General features: G+C 50.3%; 1 protein-coding gene and 2 long non-coding RNA genes across 5 annotated transcripts in view; all 3 read right to left on the bottom strand.

Moving 5' to 3' along the window:
• Sh3gl3 (SH3 domain containing GRB2 like 3, endophilin A3) overlaps positions 1-4,878 on the bottom strand; it is a 41,936-nt gene extending 37,058 nt beyond the window's left edge. The window contains exon 1 of the mRNA XM_090321674.1: positions 4,796-4,878. The gene's annotated coding sequence lies outside the window, so the exon portion shown is untranslated. The remainder of the gene's footprint in view (positions 1-4,795) is intronic.
• Positions 4,879-5,682: 804 nt separating this feature from the next.
• Positions 5,683-16,642, bottom strand: LOC150044494 (uncharacterized). Of its 2 annotated transcripts, none has more exons than XR_016533200.1 (4): positions 16,358-16,642; positions 16,050-16,223; positions 15,749-15,819; positions 5,683-5,712 (listed from the first exon to the last, which is right to left on the bottom strand). It is a non-coding gene; the product is annotated as an uncharacterized LOC150044494 (long non-coding RNA). The 2 variants fall into 2 exon arrangements; XR_016533201.1 differs by lacking the exon at positions 5,683-5,712 and adding an exon at positions 11,925-12,029.
• A 2,025-nt stretch (positions 16,643-18,667) lies between these two features.
• On the bottom strand, positions 18,668-20,227 carry LOC150044493 (uncharacterized). Of its 2 annotated transcripts, none has more exons than XR_016533185.1 (4): positions 20,167-20,227; positions 19,584-19,775; positions 18,962-19,176; positions 18,668-18,876 (listed from the first exon to the last, which is right to left on the bottom strand). It is a non-coding gene; the product is annotated as an uncharacterized LOC150044493 (long non-coding RNA). The 2 variants fall into 2 exon arrangements; XR_016533186.1 differs by having other exon boundaries at positions 19,584-19,685; positions 20,167-20,221.
• Between the last annotated feature and the right edge of the window lie 2,629 nt (positions 20,228-22,856).

Genomic DNA, 22,856 nt, shown 5'->3' with positions numbered 1-22,856 from the left:
GTCTATGCCCTACACGTGCACACGAAGAATGAAGGAGTCATCTGCAGGTAAGGAGGGAAAGTCCCACAAGGGGCATTTGGCTGGGAGGAGGCCGGTGTCATCTGCTCAGGAAGGGAGGCTTTGGGAGGGCCAGGTCTAGTGGGGTCCTGGCGGGCCAGGCCAAGGGGTGACAGATGGCCGTCACGGCCTCTCCAAAGCTGCATGCAGCATCCTGTGTCCAACACAGCATCTCAGATACGGAGGCCTTTCCCGGAGAGGGGGCCCCACTTCTTTCTCTTCGCAGCTCTGTAGAAAATGCCCACCACTGCCAATCCTTCTGAAGACCCTCTCCTCTTGCAGCGAACTCTGGCTTGTTACTTGTCTACTGCAGCCGGGCAGCTGGCAAAGTGTGGCTTTTAAAAAAGTCAATAGACACCGGCAATTTGTATACACTCTTATTCACCAGACGGCTTTAACTCCAAACGTATGCGTTCGGAGAGAGATGGGGAGAGTTCTGGTATTTAAATGTAATGTGTTATCTCTTTAGCCGCCTACATCATCAAGACTCCGTAGTTCAAGGACGTCTGCACATTAAAATGCCGTCCTCCTAAGCGGATTTGGGAAAAATTGTCTCCAGATTTGCGCTTTCTTGTGGCTGTTGCTGCTGCTGCTGCTGCTGCTGCTGGAAGCTGTGGCTACAACCTCTCTGTCCTGTCCAAGCATGGGGGCTTATTATAAACTTAGATCCCAGGGTTGATGTTAAAGACTCTGCCGAGCACATGTTCCTGATCCACTCATTCCGTCTGACCTGCAGGAACACATCTGCCCTGCGCTCTCCCCGCCCTGACTTCTGACGGTGGCACATGTCTGATTCCTTTGATTAAAGAGCAGGGCTTGCAAAGGTGTCATGTACAGTATATCAAAGGAGATCAGGCAAGTCAGATGACAAGAAGAGTGCTCGGGACGCACCGCAAAGCAGACTTGTGAGGAGTCAGCTCAGGGGCTGAGGTCATAATTTGGGAGAGTGTTCATTAGTGGTGGTTTTGGTGATAAGCACACAGGAGTCCCGAGCGTGGAATTCTGACTGCGTTATAGAAGCACCACGGCTAGGAGATTCCACAACATTTGGCAATAATTTTCCAAGCCGGGCTCTGTCCAGCTGTTCTGTGGGTGGATCTGGATTAAGAAAGTGGCTTACCTTTAATCAAATCATGATGAAAAGCTTTTGTTTCTGGATAGCAAGGCTGCTTAAGGACATGATTTGCTTTGTGTTAGAATCAAAACATACATAGTTTTCTGCACAGACAGACAGACAGACACACACACATACACACACACACACACACGACTTTTTTTTTTTTTTTGCCAGTCCTGGGCTTGAGCTCAGGGCCTGAGCACTGTCCTTGGACTTTCTCAAGGCTAGAGCTCTACCACTTGAGCCTCAGCACCACTTCTGGCTTTTCTCTATGTATGTGGTACCGAGGAATCGAACCCGGGTCTTTATGCATGCTAGGCAAGCACTTTAACCACTAGGCCACACTCCCCCCCCACACGACTTTTAAACAACCACAGTAACTGTCCTTTCCTGTCCTTTATGTGCCTTGTGGGTTGTTGGGTCAGCACTGAGAGACAGGAACAGAAATAACACCTCCTGCATGGAGCCATTTCCAGGGTGGCGAGGTCCTCACTACTCACCAAGTGTTAAGCTTCTAAGTCTCCCCTGGAAACTCATGAGAAAGGCAGAATCTATGCCCACCCCAACCCACTGACTTAGACCCACGAGAGGATGTGATGAGTTAGAAGGATTAGCCTTGTAGGGCACAAGATTTGTGCAGACAGCAGAGAAAGCAGGGAGCGTGGCTCATCCCCTCCTCACTAAGCTGTCCGATCAATCCAGCCCGGCACCTCTTCCTTCTCATCCAGTTCTAAGCCATGTGAGCTGGGCTTTCTATCTCTGAGACTTGAACAGGAGACTCCTTTTCTGGAAGAGGGACAGGGCAGGGTGGCCCCTGAGGGCAGGTCACACCTCCAGACATTTCATAGGCTTAAGCAAGCAAACAAACCCCCACAAGATCACTCTCTTAAGCATTGTGTACCTCACTCTAAATTCAAGATGCTAAAGTGGATTCTCAGAGCCTGAAGGCATTGGAAAAGCTTCCTCCTCAAATAAATCCACATCCCATAAAGGCTGAGAGGAGCCTGGGGAACAGACGGAAGAAGAAGGGACTGGACGGTTAACAGCAAGCCCAATTTGCCCAGCGTCTGGCACTGTCACAGCCATACCCCCATCTGCTTATAAATCCAGCCCTTTGAGGCAGCAGAGGCCCTGCTGTTTCTCAGACACGTCAGCATCCCCGCCATAAACCAGGGCCAGGGGTTGGGAGGCACAGGGTCTAACATCCCTCCAATCCCTCCCCACCACAGACCCAACAACACTCTGAGCTCCGGGATCGAAGATAGCTATTTCTAAAATAAATAAAGATAAGCCAGGCACAGCTGCCCACGTCCTTTTATCTTTTCTGGCTGAGAGGCTGGGGCTAAACCCTGAACCTGAATTTGAACCCCAGGATGCTTGCTGCAGTTCCAGACAGTTCCTCCACATTCCAGGGTCCTGTGGAAATCCCGTAGGCTTGCAGGGAGGGATCCAGAGAGCTCCAGCACACGCTGTACACCCCTCCACACTCACACCTGCACACTTCCCCCCTTCTCACGCCAGTCAGGTCCAAGGACACTACTCACTGACAGACACCAGGGAGCCCTGTGCCTGTGGACATCTGCCTAGGCACCTTCCCAGCTAAGCGCCAACTGGAGGGGAGCCTCCCCATCCATCCGCACCCATGGACTGTGTCCTTAGTACAGAGACCTAGAGTACGGTTCTGTGCCCTGCTGTGTCCCCAGAGAAGTCCCTGGCCCATAGAAGAGGTTGGAACAGTTGGCTACCTGCAAAGACAAATTGTTTTTTGTTTGTTTCATTTTGTTTTGCCGTATCAGAGAACAAAGATTTAAACTAGACTATTATGGGCTGGTGCAGTGGCTCACACATGTAATCCCAACTATGCCAGGAGGCAGAAATCTAGAGGATCGCAGTTCAAGACCATCCCAGGCAAAATGTTAATACTGAAGTCTGAGGCCAGCCCCAGGCTAAAACACGAGACCCTGAAAACTGACTAAAACAAGCTAACAAACATGGCCAGGGGGTATGAGCAAGTGTCTACCTAGCAAATCTGAACGCCAGGGGGGGAAGAGCACTCCATTAGAGTAAACAAGGCAGAAAAGAATGCCCTAGAGTGGCCGGGAACGAGGGGTCTGGAGGCTCTGCTGGGAGTCACAGCTCGGCGTGCAGGCAGGTTACATAAATTGGCCTGTTTCTGTTTTTCTTATCGGAGGGCAGATTTAGCATCCACTTCACAGGGGTGTTTGAGATGAAACACACATAAAAAGGTTAAAACAGTGCCTGGCACAGAGTAAGCACAGAGGAAATGGGGAAGGTAGGCAGGTGGTGGAGGCTGAGGAAGTTCCAACAGCATCTATTTTTCCTTCAGGGAGATGGTGCAATTGACGGCAGGGGACTGGATGGAGGATGGAAAAGCTCCTGTGAACCTGGGGCGTGCAGGGCCCACACTGAAGGCCCAAAGACCACGGGATAGAAGCAGCCCCCAGAGTGGATGGCATTTCCCCCAACACTCCGGGGCCAGACAGGGGGCAGGGCCCGGGGGAGGGCCGGGCGGGTGTGCCCAGAGCTGGTGTTTTCAGGGAGGTAACCTCAGAATCTAAAACAGGGCTGAGACAGGATATTGGCAAGAAAACTGGGCCTGGTACATGTTAACAACTAAGCATATGATAAATGTGATGTCTCAAATTAAAAAAAAAAAAAGATGATTCAATAAACAGTGGTACTGTTGGGTAACCCTTTGGGGGAAAAGATAAAATTAGATTGTTGCCTAATATAACACATCCACATAAATTACAGGTGCCCTGGGGTTGAAGGTAAAAGAAAGAAGAAAGGGAAATAGCCTTGCGTGACAGCTTGTGTGCATTTTGCGTGGAGAAAGCAACACCACCACCACTTCAGCACACAAATATCAGCACATGCAAGAACCATTATGGTGGGGAAGGGGGGCAAAACAGAGAATCCTGTCTTTATATTCTTCATGAAGAGAACCCTTTCTGGATGCCAAGCCCAGGCTGACAATTTTGACCCTAGAAAAATCTAAAACTTTTAAAGGGGGTGGGGGAAAAGCATTTAGCCAGGTGCTGGCATGGTCTGTAACTGTCATCCCAGCTGCTCAGGGGGCTGAGATCTGAGAATCATGATTTGAAGCCAGCTGAGGCAGTAAAATCCATAGAGATTCTTCTCTTCACTCAATCAGCAGAAAGCCAGGAGTGGAGGCATGGCTGAAGTGGAAGAACACCGGCCTTGAGCAGAAAAAGACGAGTTATAATGCAAGACCCTAAGTTCACCCCCAGTATGGGCACACACGCACACACTGGCGGGCACACACATGTACACACACACATCCCATCTGACCAGTAATCACCTTCCTGGAAATGTATGCTCAGAAGCTGATTATCTGTGGGCATAGAGATTTGTTTACAAACTGCTTATGGACTTGCTGGACCTCTAACTGTTCTAAGCAACCTGAATGCATAATAGCAGGATTGGTTAAATGACTCTTGGCAGACATACAGGAAAGAATACCCAATGACCATTAAAAAGTAATGTAAAAGAACATTTACAGACATGTGAAAAGATGCATGTTGTCTTTTAATGGACAGCACAGATTACAAAACAATGCACACAGCAAGGAGTGCTTACCTCTGAGAAGCAAGTCCTTGGACTGAGTCCTTCTATCTGGGGTTTCTCTATGTTCTTCCAGTTTCCTCCATGAACAAGTACTGAGCTACATCAGAAAGCTCGCTGTAAATGCCATTTTTAGATTTCTCTTGTTTGGAAGCACATCAAAAACTTGAAGAACGAACTATGTGCCGGGTGTAGGGATAAGAGGGAAAAACCAGGAGAGAGCAAGAAAAGGGGTGACATTTTTTCAAAAGAAATATGCTCATTATCTGACTTACGTAACCATAAACCCTCTGTACACCACTACTACAATAACAAAAAATAAAAACTTGAAGGACAGCGTATCGCACTCTGAAACAGGCATGCCCTCCCCAAGCTCTCCTGACTCTGTGGCCCTTGACACAGTCTCAGAGCTCTCTTTCTGGCTTTCTCCAGGTCCCACCCCATGGTTTCTGGGAGAAGGGGGGTGACCAGGTAGTGGCAGGTGCCCTCCCCTCAGCCTGTCCTTCAGGTTTGCGGCATGATGGCACTCGAGGGCACCTGCCTGCTGGGCCTGCGACACTGGGACCCAGGTGGCATGTGTGGCCCAGACGTGGCCCCTGGAGCTCCAGTCAGTGAGCCCGTCTTGTGCCTTCACAGACCAGGCCCCTACCAGAAGCAAGGAAAGGTTCCTCTGCCTTCACATGCGGGCCACCAAGCCCTCAAAATGCCACCAAGCTCACTCTCCACAGCTGCCTTTGGCCTTTGTTTTGACAGGCCTCAAGTCAGATTCCATCAGAGCCTGCTGCTCTGGAACGATCTCTGCTTCCCTCCTGTCCCCTCGGCCATCCCCATTCTGGCCTACATACAGGAGCCTCTAGAAGGCTGGGTGTGTGGCTGGGGACTTCTGCCTGGCTCATTTCACAGGAGGGAGGTGTCTGTGTCACGTCTGTCACCTGAGGGCCAGAGGCGGATTTTGTGGTGAACACACACATTCCTGTCTAGAATCCACCTGCTCCTCTCTTCGTGTGCCTTGCTGCAAACGCTCCTCACTGCAGCTCAACTGTCCTTACTGGCCAACAGTCTCCCTTTCCTGCTGGAGAGCCTGGTTTCTGGAGCGAGCACTGGGGAAGTGGATTAAAGATGCCCCAAGGAAGTAGGGCATTGCTTGGGAGAGCGGCTTGCCTGGCACAGAGGACATTCCTGCTGGTGGATGGGGCCTCCCTTCCTGCAGGGGGTGGTGGCACGCCACCCACGTCTGTGCTGCGCACAGGCCTGGAAGGCAGGATCTGGCACTGCCTGGCAATGACAGCTACAGGTGTTTGGTGAGTCTGGGAAGCGGGGGCTGAGGAGAGGGTGGGGATGTCTCCAGTTGGTGTTGAAGGGACAGGAAATTCCCATGTCAGGATGACCTCAGACTGACAGTACTGGGCGTGTCCACCCGCTCACCAGGGGCTGAACCTGGGCTCTGTCTCAGGACAGGGGCTGCTCCCTCGGCTCCTCAGAGGGAAGGGAGCAGGATCAGCTCCAAGCTTCACAGACGTCCTGCTCGTCCAAGCAGCCAGCCAATCCACCTGCATGCTGGGGAAACTCAGACCCCACCTGTGTAGCTTGACGTACACGTGTGTGTGTGCGTGTGTGTGTGTGTGTAACAGGAAAGTATTCCTTAACTGTCTCGACTTTGTGACGACTAATGTCCCCCGGGACGTGAGACCAGCCCTGATGAATAATAGTTTTAGTCGGAGCTACTGAATTCCTAACCACAGAGTCATTCTCTTGAGAGCTCGAGCCCTCGCTAGTCCCCCTCTGGCAGCACACGGAAAGATTCCTCCCTCTTTCCAGCCAGGCCTCTCTTGACTACATCCTCAGCACCCAGTGCAGTGACCCACGAGATCCTCAAAAGTGCTTCGGGAAGGAGGACCTGAAGGAGAGCTTATTCAGCAGAGCAGACTGGCCGAGGCTCCCAGCTTTTCCTCCTGTAGGTATTAATGACAGCTACTACTGCTGTAGACAGGGCATGGTTTGACTAAGATGAATGGAGATTAATTATTTAAGAGCATATAAAGAACCACGGTCCAGTCAAGCTGGTAGAAGCTGAAAGGCAATAGACAATGTAAGATGGAGGCTGTTGCTGGCCTGGGGGAGGGGAGCCTCCTCAGGACAGGAGAGCAGAGGCCAGATGACTGAAACCAGGGAAGACAAGCTTTGACGAAGGGAGAGAGGGATATGGACTCCTCAGAGCACTGGTGGTTTACTACTGCTGTCCTATGGTATCCTGAAACTTACATACACCATGGATCCTGATCTCACACAATCTACACCCTGGATCCTGATCCCACACACAACCATACACCCTGGATCCTGATCCCACACAATCTACACCCTGGATCCTGATCCCACACAATCTACACCCTGGATCCTGATCCCACACACAACCATACACCCTGGATCCTGATCCCACACACAACCATACACCCTGGATCCTGATCCCACACAATCTACACCCTGGATCCTGATCCCACACACAACCATATACCCTGGATCCTGATCCCACACACAACCATACACCCTGGATCCTGATCCCACACAATCTACACCCTGGATCCTGATCTCACACACAACCATACACCCTGGATCCTGATCCCACACAATCTACACCCTGGATCCTGATCCCACACACAATCTACACCCTGGATCCTGATCCCACACACAACCATATACCCTGGATCCTGATCCCACACACAACCATACACCCTGGATCCTGATCCTACACACAACCATACACCCTGGATCCTGATCCCACACAATCTACACCCTGGATCCTGATCCCACACACAATCTACACCCTGGATCCTGATCCCACACAATCTACATGCTGGATCCTGATCCCACACAATCTACACCCTGGATCCTGATCCCACACAATCTACACCCTGGATCCTGATCCCACACACAATCTACACCCTGGATCCTGATCCCACACACAACCATATACCCTGGATCCTGATCCCACACACAACCATACACCCTGGATCCTGATCCTACACACAACCATACACCCTGGATCCTGATCCTACACACAACCATACACCCTGGATCCTGATCCCACACAATCTACACCCTGGATCCTGATCCCACACACAATCTACACCCTGGATCCTGATCCCACACAATCTACACGCTGGATCCTGATCCCACACAATCTACACGCTGGATCCTGATCCCATACAATCTACACCCTGGATCCTGATCCCACACAATCTACACCCTGGATCCTGATCCCACACAATCTACACCCTGGATCCTGATCCCACACACAACCATACACCCTGGATCCTGATCCCACACACAACCATACACCCTGGATCCTGATCCTACACAATCTACACCCTGGATCCTGATCCCACACAATCTACACCCTGGATCCTGATCCCACACACAATCATACACCCTGGATCCTGATCCACACACAATTTACACCCTGGATCCTGATCCCACACAATCTACACGCTGGAACCTGATCCTACACAATCTACACCCTGGATCCTGATCCTACACACAACCATACACCCTGGATCCTGATCCCACACACAACCATACACCCTGGATCCTGATCCCACACACAACCATACACCCTGGATCCTGATCCCACACAATCTACACCCTGGATCCTGATCCCACACACAATCATACACCCTGGATCCTGATCCACACACAATTTACACCCTGGATCCTGATCCCACACAATCTACACGCTGGAACCTGATCCTACACAATCTACACCCTGGATCCTGATCCTACACACAACCATACACCCTGGATCCTGATCCCACACACAACCATACACCCTGGATCCTGATCCCACACAATCTACAGCCTGGATCCTGATCCCACACACAACCATACACCCTGGATCCTGATCCCACACAATCTACACCCTGGATCCTGATCCCACACAATCTACACCCTGGATCCTGATCCCACACACAACCATACACCCTGGATCCTGATCCCACACAATGTACACCCTGGATCCTGATCCCACACACAACCATACACCCTGGATCCTGATCCCACACACAACCATACACCCTGGATCCTGATCCTACACACAACCATATACCCTGGATCCTGATCCTACACAATCTACACCCTGGATCCTGATCCTACACACAACCATACACCCTGGATCCTGATCCCACACAATCTACACGCTGGATCCTGATCCCACACACAACCATACACCCTGGATCCTGATCCCACACAATGTACACCCTGGATCCTGATCCCACACACAACCATACACCCTGGATCCTGATCCCACACACAACCATACACCCTGGATCCTGATCCCACACACAACCATACACCCTGGATCCTGACCCTACACAATCTACACCCTGGATCCTGATCCTACACAATCTACACCCTGGATCCTGATCCTACACACAACCATACACCCTGGATCCTGATCCCACACAACCATACACCCTGGATCCTGATCCCACACACAACCATACACCCTGGATCCTGATCCCACACACAACCATACACCCTGGATCCTGATCCCACACACAACCATACACCCTGGATCCTGATCCCACACACAACCATACACCCTGGATCCTGATCCCACACACAACCATACACCCTGGATCCTGATCCCACACACAACCATACACCCTGGATCCTGATCCCACACACAACCATACACCCTGGATCCTGATCCCACACAATCTACACCCTGGATCCTGATCCCACACACAACAATACACCCTGGATCCTGATCCCACACACAACCATATACCCTGGATCCTGATCCCACACAATCCACACCTTGGATCCTGATCCCACACACAACCATACACCCTGGATCCTGATCCTACACACAGTCTACATCCTGGATCCTGATCCCACACAATCTACACCCTGGATCCTGATCCCACACAATCTACACCCTGGATCCTGATCCCACACAATCCACACCTTGGATCCTGATCCCACACACAACCATACACCCTGGATCCTGATCCTACACACAGTCTACACCCTGGATCCTGATCCCACACAATCTACACCCTGGATCCTGATCCCACACAATCTACATGCTGGATCCTGATCCCACACAATCTACACGCTGGATCCTGATCCCACACACAACCATACACCCTGGATCCTGATCCCACACACAACCATACACCCTGGATCCTGATCCCACACAATCTACAACCTGGATCCTGATCCCACACACAACCATACACCCTGGATCCTGATCCTACACACAACCATACACCCTGGATCCTGATCCCACACAATCTACACGCTGGAACCTGATCCCACACAATCTACACCCTGGATCTTGATCCTACACACAATCATACACCCTGGATCCTGATCCCACACAATCTACACGCTGGATCCTGATCCCACACACAACCATACACCCTGGATCCTGATCCCACACAATGTACACCCTGGATCCTGATCCCACACACAACCATACACCCTGGATCCTGATCCCACACAATCTACACCCTGGATCCTGATCCCACACACAACCATACACCCTGGATCCTGATCCCACACACAACCATATACCCTGGATCCTGATCCTACACAATCTACACCCTGGATCCTGATCCTACACAATCTACACCCTGGATCCTGATCCTACACACAACCATACACCCTGGATCCTGATCCCACACACAACCATACACCCTGGATCCTGATCCTACACACAACCATACACCCTGGATCCTGATCCCACACAATCATACATCCTGGATCCTGACCCACTGAAGCACAGCAAGCCAGATTCTCACCCCAGTGCTTTCTTCCAAGTAGGACAACACAAGAACGCATCCTGAGTGGTTCAAAACTCAGAAGTCATTTGAACGTTTGATGTTTCATTTCTGTCAATGTCCTTCCTGCTCCAGGCCTCAGGGATGTGGAGTGGAGAGGGAAGGGGCCGCCGTTGGTCCTGAGCATCCTCTAAGCACCTAATGAGAGCTACAGAAGAAACTACACATACGACACAGACTCGGATATGGCACGTGAATACAGAGGGTCATAGAGACCCCGGAGCCCCGTCGAGGTCTCACAAACCCACGACCTACAGCCCCAACCACAGACTCTAGAACTACGGCCAACCATGTCGTGGGTTGTCCGTTTCTTAGCACACATGACCTCAATGGTCCACCTAGTCTCGGGGATGCAGGGAGGGATGTCTTTGGGAGTTAGTTCTCACGTGGGCATGTGTGTGCACAGCCCTCGCTCCCCCTCCCATCTCCGTGGCAATGTGTGTAGGGACAGCCGAGGCATCCTCGTGACCCAGCAGCTAGGATGCGATACAGGCTCTAACACCGCCCGCTCCCAGGCTGAAAGGAAGTGGCAGGGTGGGGGCTGCAAAGCGCCAGGTAGTGGGGGGCAGGGGCTCTAGAACCAAGGCGATGGCACCCCACGGCCAGAGAGAGGTCACATGCACACTTCCAGCCTTCTTGACCTCGAGCCTTCACGGCGTTTTACAGGGGCTGTGAGCAGTGACTCCTTACTCACCCTGACATGAATGGCTCAGGGAGCCTGGGAATCCATGGTGCCAACCAGAAGCTTCTCACTCCACTGGCTTCGTTTCGTTCTGTTGCTTCCATCCCTAATTCAAGCGCCCGCTCTCTGGCCTTGGGTCTGGTGCTTTCAAATGTGTTTGGGTATGAAAGAACCTGTCTGTCATCTTTCCAGCTATATATAATAGTATACATTATAAATTATAATTTACCTATGTGTGAAATCTCTCATTGGTTCTCACGGAGAGCCCCAGAGAGCCACGCTGCCAAGGGGAACCCTTTACCGTTGGGAATGTGTGACCTAACACTTACCATTTAAACCATGAAATTCTCGTTGAGACATGCCAAGTCGTGACAGGCTCTCCAGTCACTCCTCCTGGTCCTTCCTGTCTGTACCCTTCTTGGAAGAGCCCAGCTCAGAGGGCAAGTGGGCTGAGGTGCTGGCACCCCGGCACTGGGAGGTGGTATAGTGAGGGGGTCTTAGATTGCTTCATCCAAGGCCCCTCCCCACCCCAGCCCCCATCACTCCTGCCTCCACCCCATAGGTGGCCTGAGAATCACCCCTGCTCAGGGAGGCACAGTTCCCTCACCTGTGCAATGGAGATGATAGCCTCTAGCTTTCAGCGCTGGGTGGCTTAAATGAGACAGCATGCCAGGCAGCCCCCACAGTGCCTTGCACTTGGACAAGTGCTAAGATGAGATGTGATTCTCTGTGTGGGGAGGGTGGGCCACCCACGTGGCGGCCCTGCCTGCACTGCACTGGGCGGCAGATGGCTCTGTGCAGGGCAGGGCAGAGCTCCCCAGAGCTCCCGGCTCCTCTCCTGGGCTCTGTATGGTTTGTGAAGGGAGGGAGGCGGCAGCTGGGGGCAGGGGTGTGCTCAGGCCCAATTACAAGTGACTGAGGAAGCTACACCTCAATTAGAAAGAACTGACTGGAATGTAGAAGGGTCAAGAACTTTGAGGAAAGGTGGTGGTGTCATTTTGGAATTCATACAGTTGGGTGGAGTGAGGGGGGTCCAGCCACCAGGGCTGGCATGGGTCCCTGCTTGACCCCGTGTTGGCTGAAGGGTGGTTTCCTGGATGGGGGAACAGCGGGGATAGAGTTCATCCACCCGGGACTGTGTGAGTGAGGTCTCTGTGCCCAGCAGTAACAGTCAGAAAAGTGACGCCAGATACACATAGGCTGAGCCACAGAAAGGAAATGTTTCTTGGAGGGGGGGAGAAAATATGGTGTAGCCAGTGTTGCTGCAGCAGTCAAACAGTTGCTTAGGCAAAGCCTTGGGTTTAGTCCCCAGTTTGGCTAGACAGTTTGAAGGCCCACAGAGAGAGAAGGGCTTCAGGGGTTGATAGCATGTGTACCACGGAGAGAAGGAAAAAGAGATGGGCCTACATCTCTTTGTTCCCCCCCATCTTCAGACTCCCCTTGCCTGGTCAGTGATGTTTACCAGTGTCTGCACAGCCTGCTCCTCTACTGGCTGCTTTTGGCCCCCTCTCCCTCCCGAGGTTAGAGGGGACTGCAGTCCCCACAGCATGGTTCCCACTCAGCTGGGGGAAGAAAGGTTTCCTGGACACCAGCCAGCCAGCTCCTCTTCTCTGGAGTTGCCTTTGGCCTCAGCTTTCCCAGCACCGTCCCTTCCTCCTGTGACCACATGCTGACTCTTCTTCCTCAGTCCCTGTTGACCTGGGGTTCTTTCCTGACTCCCTGCACCTCCATACTCTCCCACCAAGAGAGAGAATCATCAAATTCAGCTCAGATCTCCCCAAGTCTCCTAGCACTTCCACCTGAGAGTCTCAGACACCTCATGTTCTTCCACCCGCTGGAAGCAGAGCTGTTTCCCAAGGCCTGAGGAAGACAGACAGACAGACAGACAGACAGACACACACACACACACACACACACACACACACACACTTCTGTGTCTTTCTTCCTCTTGTCCTCAACATCCCCTGACCCACTCCTTTGCTGCCAGGGTTCTCACCAGCTAGCCTGGAACTTACATCTTCCTTCCTAAACTGCTCGCCACCCGGGCCTCCTTAGAAAAGGCCCTCAAACCATCCAGCTGCCTTGCAAGAATGAAACTATCCTTCCGTCCCATCTGGGCCATCCAGAATCAGAAATGTGAACTTATCATTTGTCTGACACTCCTCAGGAGACAGCAATGCACTCACAAGTTGAGAACAAGCCAGAAGGAAGGAAGGAAGGAAGGAAGGAAGGAAGGAAGGAAGGAAGGAAGGAAGGAAGGAAGGGAGGGAGGGAGGGAGGGAGGGAGGGAGGGAGGGAGGGAAGGGAGGGAGGGAGGAAGGGAATATTCTAGATACATGCCAAGCAACAGTTGTATGCATTTCATAGTTGTCTGTGTATGGAGTGTGAAAGAGAGGGTGAAAGCAGCAAGAGGAGGAAAAGGGCACACCAGTGGGTGAACTAGAGGGGCCCGGACTGATTTTTGTAGGTGAGATAATTAATTCAGTTATTACACCGTCATTCTGACAGGCTAAAGAGACTTGAATAAAGACATGGAGGTCCTTTCTGAAATCATTTGTTTAAGTTCAGAGCTATCTTTTATTCTTCCCCCTTACCTAAGGTTAAGGCCCACATTGTAAACCCAAATGAAAAGATAACACCAATGATGGGAAGAGATAGGGCAGTAGACTAGCAAACCCAGTAAGTGTCTGGAGGGAAATTACTAAGAGCTTAAAAAGAAACTGCTTAATTAGAGTTCCAACTTATCAGCCAATCTCCTTCTCTAAGTATTTTCTAGAATAATTATCCTAATTTATGTTTTTGAATTGCAAACAGAAATAGTTACCCCTCAACTCTCACCTCCCACTTGCCAAAAATATTTATACCTCCTTGAATATATATATGTATATATAGTATATTGGTAAATTCTACCTGTACAGAATCTAGGCTATGATTATTTAAATGTGAAAGAAGAGGGAGGGAAAGTATCTGTTTCCTAGTTGTTTATACTGTAAAGTTAATCCATTGAAATCAGAACCCTGGAATTACATACAGTTCAGCCTTACTATGATCTAGCAATACAGAAAATTACAACTGAACCCAAGGTTTAAAGTTCCAAAAAAGAATTAAAGATTAAGTAGGAACTGAACCACAGATGATTAAAGAAAACTCTGTTGTGCACAGAGCCAACACTGTCTGACATTCACATATGAATCATGAGACTCAAGTTTTCATAGATATGAAATATTTAAGTTTTCTGTCAAATTCCTTCTGGCCTTAAGTCAGCAAAGCCTGCCATGACCAGAACCAAGTGCTATTTTCTGAAGAAAGGAGCTGCAGGATCAGGGAAGAGTCAGGCAAACCATCAACCCATCGGGGAGGAAGAAGAATTAAATGTCAGGTCAAGCCTGATGCTCTTGAGGGCCAAGGAAAGATTTAGCCCTTCACCAGGAGACGGAAACACTTGTGTTAAAGGTGGAAGAAACAACTGTTCTGAGTGTGTGCCTTCTCATTTGAAGAGCATTTGAAGGGCTAGTGTACAACTTAGCAGCCTGAGATAGCCCAGCCCTCTGGGGTTGGCCTCTAATGCAAAGCACCTACTGTAGACTAGCAGCACCTCTCCCCACGCCTTCCCCCGGGCCACCTTCCAGGGCCTTCACTTCCATGAATAGTTCTAACCAAACAGAAGCAGTGCTTCTAATTCATAAGCCATCCAAATTCAACATGCATTTGTACTCGGGCCCTGGAGATAAGGTAGAGATGGTATATTCTGAATTTTTTTAAGTTAGAATAGCTATATGGCTACTGAACGATTTTCATTTGGAGAAATCCACTCTGTATGTGTGATATTGTTACAACAAAGGATGAGTCTGACTCGATAAAAACATACAAAGACCTTGGATGGTAGACCCTCTCCTAGAGATGGTAGAGGAGGGCAGAGAGCAATGACGAGGAATCGACTTTCAAGGGCCGAGCATCTATCCAGAAGCAGACTCACTGCTGAATCAATATGATGGGCTATGTGTGGAAGAGAAGTCCCCACAGGCTGAACCAGCCTGTGTACCCTGGCCACACTCCCATTCCCATATCAATTCCCCTCTCCCCTTTACACGCACACACGGCTTGAAATTGGCTATGGTGACACTGTTGACTCTCCACAAGTTAGCAACTTGCTAAACACAGGGAAGCCAAAGCTGAGCATAAGGGTGCTTGCCTATATTCTCAACAGAGGCAGGAGAATCAAGAGTTCCAGGCCAGCCGGGCTATAGCAAAAGACTTTATCTAAAATCAAGAAGGGAGGGAGGGAGGGAGGGAGGGAGGGCAGGCAATATGATCTAAGTACATTATATGCATGCATAGAAATGATCTAATGAAACCTCTTCCTACAATTTAATATCTGCCTATTAACATTAAAAAATAATATATATTTTTAAAAAGCACCACATCAATAAAAGAAAAACTACTCACTAGCACAGCCCTGAAGAGATGACATCAGAGAATGGGTGAGTTTGGCAGGTAAACAGGAGTTGGATGGAGCACTGTGGATAGAGGGTCAGCCATGAGCAGAGGCTAGACAGCAGGACACACATGCACCCATGCCTGGAAAAAGACAGGCAGACCAATGGCTTTTACACACACACACACACACACACACACACACACACACACACACACACACACACACACACACACACACACACACACACGGAGGCACGGTGCGTTTAGGAAAGACGGGCGGACGGATAGCTTTCAGATTTGATGTGATCACCTGGAGAGTTTGGTAACACTTCAAGTGCTGGCACCTGACCCCAGAGCTGCTGCTCTTCACTTCGGAGTGGAACCTCAGGAGTGGCCGTGCTAACAAGTTCTCCAGTGAGGCTGGCTGCTGGTTTGGGCCCGTACTTCAGGAACCACAGAAGTGGGGGCTGGAACAGCCCAAGCACTAGGCCAAAGAAACACAGGGCTCCTTTAGTGCTCCACCTTCCAAGGACGGTCTGTGTGGCTGTGTGGGGTCTGGGGAGACCCAGACCCACATCAAAATCGTCTGCAGAGACTTGAAATGAACTTAGGTTCTACCTCCGCTGGCTTTGGTGTGACTCATCTCGGCCTGGGCCGGGGTGTGGTGCGGTTTCAGAGCTCCCAGGTGACTCTGTTAGGGGAGAATCACAGAGAGCTGCAGCCCCGGGCAGGACAGAGTTCTGGGCACTGTCTGGCATCTGTGCCAGGGCCACAGATCAAGAACAGAACCGGGGCAGGGCCCCCAGGCTGGTTTCTCTCCGGTCCGCCCCAAATCCATCAACCCCATCCTCACATCCTGCCCTGGGCTTCCCTTTCTGGCTCTTCGTTTCTCTTTCTCATGTAATGATGCATAACATTAGTTCATATAAAAGTGCTTGTTGGTATAGAAATGAGTTCTGATTATGTAACTATATACAGCTAATTATACAATTCTATTCATTGTAATTATAATATTAATTAAAAAATACTTCCCACATTAGCAGGTCATTTCAAAATGAAGAGTATGGAATGTACAGTTGGTTTTTAACATATGGCATCCTGTCATTAGACGACACGAAGAGGAGCAAGGTCAAAAGCCCTCCCACTTGCCAAAGAAAACAAGAAATGTGCTGGATATTGAAATGACCAAGGCCATATACCAGCCTCCATCTGTCATTTCAGTAAAACCTAAATCGCACCGTTTGGCTTTCTCCTTGTAAGCAAAGCCAACTCTTATTTTAAATGCTCTGTATGTGCAAAGGGCCTAGAAAGATCCCCTCTCCCCCAGACACTCAGATGGGACCCAGACAGAGGCCTCCCCTCATTCTGGGGTACAGCCAGGGCCCTCACCTTGTTTGGAGGTGTACACAGGTGCCTTGTGGATGGCGTGGGCTTTGGGGACATACTGGCTGCTCCAAATGCTTTCCCATACAATAAAAGCTATCAGCACTAAGCTGCAGAGACATCAGGCTTAGTGAAAGAAGTGGTAGCAGAAGACCCTGACTTCAGGGTTGCAGGAAAAGGCAGCTCTGTGGAGGGGGAAGGTCCACCCTGAGGTTGCCAGAATTGGGGGGGGGGGTGCAGCTAACTATGAGTGGACACGGAAGGGCTTTGTATGAGGAAAGGGAAGATAAAAAACGCTCTGAAATTAGATTACACCTATGGTGTCATAGTTCCATAAAGACACCAGAGCCACTGGGTTGTGCAGCATGATGCAGGTGTATAATGTAAATTATATACCTACAATGCTATCTTTAAGCATTAAAATGACCCTGATCACCCTCACCCTCCTCTTCAGACGTCAGGTGAGGAGAAGCAAAGGAGGGCTCAAGGAAGGTTAATTTAAGGAAAGTATACTTTCCCAGCACCCATTGTTGTATAATCTCATTTGCCTTCCAGTGCTCACACAGGCCTGGCAAAGCTCAGGACATAGAGAAAGAAAGAAAAGCCACTCATGGCCCAGGGCCAGGCCAGCTGGGGAAAGGGAAGGGTTAAACCCACAGGCGGGGCTGAGAGGAGCTGGCAGGTCAGCTGGCCCCCGGTACCAGTCCGTGCAGGGGAGATGTCCTGTTTGCTGATTTATCATTCCCCAATGTCACGGGGATGAGATGTTGAAATTGTGGCTAGAATGTGAAATACGAAAAACACGAAGATTATGATTTAGCGTCTGGGGAAGCTCAGTGCTGGCCTGGGGGGAGGCTTGTAAATGCGAATCTCCCGGGCGGCCGGTGGCCAGCACCCAGGAAAGCAGGCCCAGGTGGCAGGCAGAGGCATAGAGGCGAATTAGGGAAATTAGAGCAAAATCTTGTGTGTGCAGGATGGGGAGGGGAGACAGGGATAGTGCAGACACATGCCAGGAGAACCAAAGTCTACTTTAATTAAGCAGAGGCCTGATGTTGAAGGGTAAATAAAACAACCTGGGGTGTAAACAGCTTAAATCAGGATTCAAATGACACCTGCAGATGTCTAGACAGGAGGTACACCCTACTAATTTGCAGTCTCAGAGAAGATGCAAATGAGACGGGAAAGAGCCCCAAACTTTGCTCATTAGAAGAAATAGGAATCTGACCTGTAAAGGGGGCACTGGCAACATGGGGTGCTCCCCACACAACATCGGCTTCCTATCGTATCGGAGGCATCTGTGGTACGGCTTTTTAAGAGTCGACCTCAAGACGGGTGCACAGTGATGAGACTGAAGGAGTGCAGTTCTCTCCTAAACGTTGAGATTTGTTCATTTACTCCCTTGCCCAGAAAAGCTGCTGCATGGGGCTCTGTACAGAAAGGAACAAGTCATGCCCCGCCTTCACCAAGCTTCCAGTCACGTCTGCTCAGTGGAATGGGGTGGTGGGGAACCTTCACCTGCACCTTTTCTTCCCAGCAGCTTCAGGCTGAGACATCCACTCCTCCAGCTATTTGAGGATAATGTTTTAACCAACTGAAACATGGGAAAGAAGAGCTTGGGTGGGGCTCACAGGCCTCATTCCCCACCTTCCCCTCCCGCTCCTTGTCTCTACTTGCCTGTATCCGTGGTCAGGGCCCTGGGAGTTTGAGGTTTACTGTGAAGCGGCTACCGAGGCTCTGTGACTGGGCCTCTGCGTCTGCTCAGGGGATGGGATGGGTGTCACCAAATGCTCCTCAGTGCTTTCCCCGACCACAGCCTCCCTCTGGTGCCTTAGGACCTACCTGCTTGCTGACAGCCAGAGTCCTACCGCTTGAGCCACGCTTTGCCCGGACTGCTTCAACGCTCAGAGTGACGAGGATTAAAGGTGTGTGACAGGAGGCTGGCCAGCCTCCTACGTTTGATGTTTGGTTGCTTTTATTTATAACTTGGAAGTCAGTGCTCAACCATCAGCAATGACTGACCGACCATCTTCCCAAGGCTTAAGCCTGTGTGAGAACTGTAGGGGAGGCCCTTGGACAATTCTGAGACCACCAAGCTCCGTGGGTCCCAGAACAGGAACATAAGACGGCTACAAGGCAGCTAGCTTGCTTGCTTGCTTGCTTGCTTGCTTGCTTGCTTGCTTGCTTCCTTCCTTCCTTCCTTCCTTCTTGCCCTCCTGCCCTCCTTCCTTCCTTCCTTCCTTCCCTCCTTCCTTCCTGCCCTCCTTCCTTCCTTCCTTCCTGCCCTCCTTCCTTCCTTCCTTTCTCCCTTCCTACCTCCCTGTCTCCCTCCATTCCGTCCTTCCTCCCTTTTCTCTCCCATTCTTCTCCTTTCCTTTTATCCTCTTCCTTCCTTTTCCCCACCCTCTCTGCTTCTGTTTGCTTTCATCATAGCGTGGAAGATTGGGGTCACTTTAAATCTTACCTCATGTAAGTGGAGTGCCATTGCCCATGTGCAGACTATTTCCAAGGCAGGGAATTTTCCCTTCCACACAGCTCACAACCCCCAGAAGAGCAAGTCCGTGACCTGGAAGCACATCCCTACAGCATTTCCTCTGTCTTGGGCTTAGGGAAAGATTTGCCAAGGGAAGAGGTGGTCAGAATCAAGAAGAGTTACCTAGGAAAGAGAAAGCAGTTGTGGGGGGAACTGTGAGTGAACTGTGGGTTAGGATAACTGGAGGACCGAGAGCAGAGGGCAGAGGGCAGATGGCAGAGGCTAGGGCAGAGGAGTTGTGATAAGACATGCAGCAGAAGAGGGAAGCCAGGCCCACCAGACCACCAGACGAGGCATCCATCAACCCAGTTGTTATCCTGTAGCTACAACTTTGGTCCTGCCTCTCTTTTTGTTTCTGATTCTGACTGAACACTATGGCATAATCATGTTTACACTGCTATAAGGTATTTTAATGGGTGCAAAGACAGGTTGTCCAGTGGGCCAGGCACTGTTCATGCAACAAGTCCCCTCTGCTATCTAGAATTCTTACACAAAGAAGAATAGGTGTGCTTACCTTTGCTTTACTTTTTGCTCCTCTCACCACTCTTCAAGGTCTCCAGGTACTATCAGATCAAGTAACTCTAGGTAAGATCGACGTGGTAATAAATATTCTTGTATTCCTAATCAAAACTTAATCATCAACCAGAACCCACTCCTGCAGGACTCCTCAAAATGGCGATTATTGAACCCTCCCCACACAAAGAACCAACCCAAAGACAAACTCACAGAACCAGTTTCTAGGTCACATCAAGTCCCTAGTCTTCCTCCTCCTCCTCCTCTCCCTGAAAAATATATAAGATCAAAGTCAGGTGACAAAATGCCAACCTTTCATTGAAGAAAGCTTTCAAAGAAATCTCTCAGACAAAAATAGTGTGTAAATTCTGTCTTTTATTCCTCATAACCACAACAAATGTCCACTCTTTCATTCATTCATTCATTCATTCACTCAACAAGAACTTGTTTGTTGCTAGTCTATGCAGTGGAGTAGAGGCAGAAATCAAGCCAGGAGGCGGGCCTCACAGCCCAGGAAGACTGACATGCACGAATGAGCCATCTGAAGCTATTTTAGGAGCTGGGGCCAGGGCTGTGGAGGTGAGCAGAGGTGAGGAAGAAGCACGGTGGCTGTGTGTCTGCGCACATACTACTGACAAGTAAACAAATGTTTTCTCCCCTTTTTCTCCTCTCTGACCACAGCCTTTGGACCACCGGCGGGATTTCTGCCTAGTTGAAGGCCAACCGGCCATGTTCAGATTAGGGCTGGGTTGTGTGGCATAGCCGCCACCTTCGGTCCATCCCGCCCGGCATTCTCTGGTCTGTGAGGCTCTGAAGCCAATACCCTGCTCATGAGTATTCAAATACTAAGGGTACAAGTGGCTGGAAAAATGCAGTGTGGCCAGGTGCTGGTGGCTCACCCCTGTCATCCTAGCTCCTCAGAAGGCTGAGATCGGAAGATCACCGTTCAAAGCAGGAAAGTCCGTGAGACTCTCCTGAGCAGTGGTTCATGTCTGTAAACTTCAGCTACTTCAGAGGCTAAGATAATGAAGGCACGTTTCCGAAAAACCAAGGCTCCAGGCCAATCTAGGAGAGAAGAGTTCACAAGACCCCACCTCAACCAGTAAAGCAAGATATGGTGGCTTGCCCCTGCTATCCTAGCCACACAGGTGGCCACCCCACCAAAAAATACAAGGTACTTTATTTTGTTTTTAATTGGAGAAAGATAATCAATAGAAAGGTCCCACTGTTTGCTCCTTCTCCATCACCAGTAAACACCCCAGACCTGGAACATAACTTTCCCTACAACCCACATAGCGAGTCGACCAAAGAGAAACTTACCGAATGGAAGGGCTGGAGAGTGAGCCAGCACGTCCTTGAGCAGGTGCCAGTCCCAAACTTTCCAGGCAGGTGAAAATGTGTAAATGTTTCCAGTAAAAGAATCAAGCGTTGTGCCGGGTGCTCCCTCCCCTCCGGTCCCCGCCGCCCGTCCATCCCACAGGAGGAAATGGATCTGGTGTTCCCTCTGCTCCCACTGTGCTCTCAGACCCCACGGCCACAGTGGATCACTGCATCCTGTCATGGCATCACCCAGAATCCTCCATGGTTTCTCTTTCATCTTCACTCAGGTTTCCTCTCTGGAAAGCGTTCCTGAGTTTTTATAGAGAGAACCAGCAGATGCTCTGCAGGTTTTCACAGTAGATACTTCTCAGAAGTGTGTTTCCTTTACCTTCCTAGCCTGTATACGTTCTTCTGATTCTCCATTTGTGAATGATGGAAAGCTGCTTCAGGGGTCACCACAGCCAGCTTCACCATCCGATGCTCAGCTTAGACTCTCTTCCCTTCTTTAGGCATTCTCTCATGTTTGTTCAATGGGAAATTTCTCCATCCCCAGAACAAACATCACAACTGACCTCACAAAAGCCTCTCTTGCCCTCCCTCCGGGTGGTGCTGTGATCAGAAACCAAGTTCTGCTGTAGATGTGATTGTGAATGGGGCCGCCACTCCGGAAAATTGAAAACCTAAACCTACCCCGTATTGTTCCTCAATTCTACGTGAGATATACTCCCCCAAGGAGGGAAAATCAGTCTTCAGGCCACTATGTGTTCAAAGCAGCACTTTCTGACACAGCACCTGGATATAGCAAACACAGCATGCATGAGTGAGTATTCTGCCGCAGAGAGGAAGGAAGCACAAAGCCGGGGCCAGGGGCTCACACCATAATCCTAGCTTCCGGGGACGAATTCTGGAGATAAGAGTTCAAGGCCAGTCTGGGCAAAAAAAAAATCGGAAAAACTCCATCTCCAAAGTAACCAGCATAAAGCCAGGCTGAAGGCATGGTTCAACGGGTAGAGTGCCAACCAAGCAAGGAAGCTAAATAAGAGTATGAGGCTCAATTCAAAACCTGGTACCAGCCAAAGAGAAAAGGAAGGAGGAGGAAGGAGGAAGGAGGAAGGAGGAGGAGGAAGGAGGAAGGAGGAGGAGGAGGAGGAGGAGGAGGAGGCAGAGGAGGCAGAGGAGGCAGAGGAGACAGAGGAGGCAGAGGAGGCAGAGGAGGTGGAAGGGGTAATCAGAAGAGACCAAGCCTTACAGACAGGATGCAAAGGCTCGCTCTCTGGGAGCTGGTAAAGGGGCAGCCAGGGGAGGGGCTCTGTTGAATGGGTAGGAGTCTTACTTTGCAGGAATAGCAGTGTTCAGGACCAGACAGAGAAG

This window comes from Megascapheus bottae, chromosome 30, assembly GCF_031878675.1.
Source record: "Megascapheus bottae isolate mThoBot1 chromosome 30, mThoBot2.hap1, whole genome shotgun sequence".
Lineage (NCBI taxonomy): Eukaryota > Metazoa > Chordata > Mammalia > Rodentia > Geomyidae > Megascapheus > Megascapheus bottae.
This window is presented reverse-complemented; position numbering and strand designations above follow the sequence as displayed.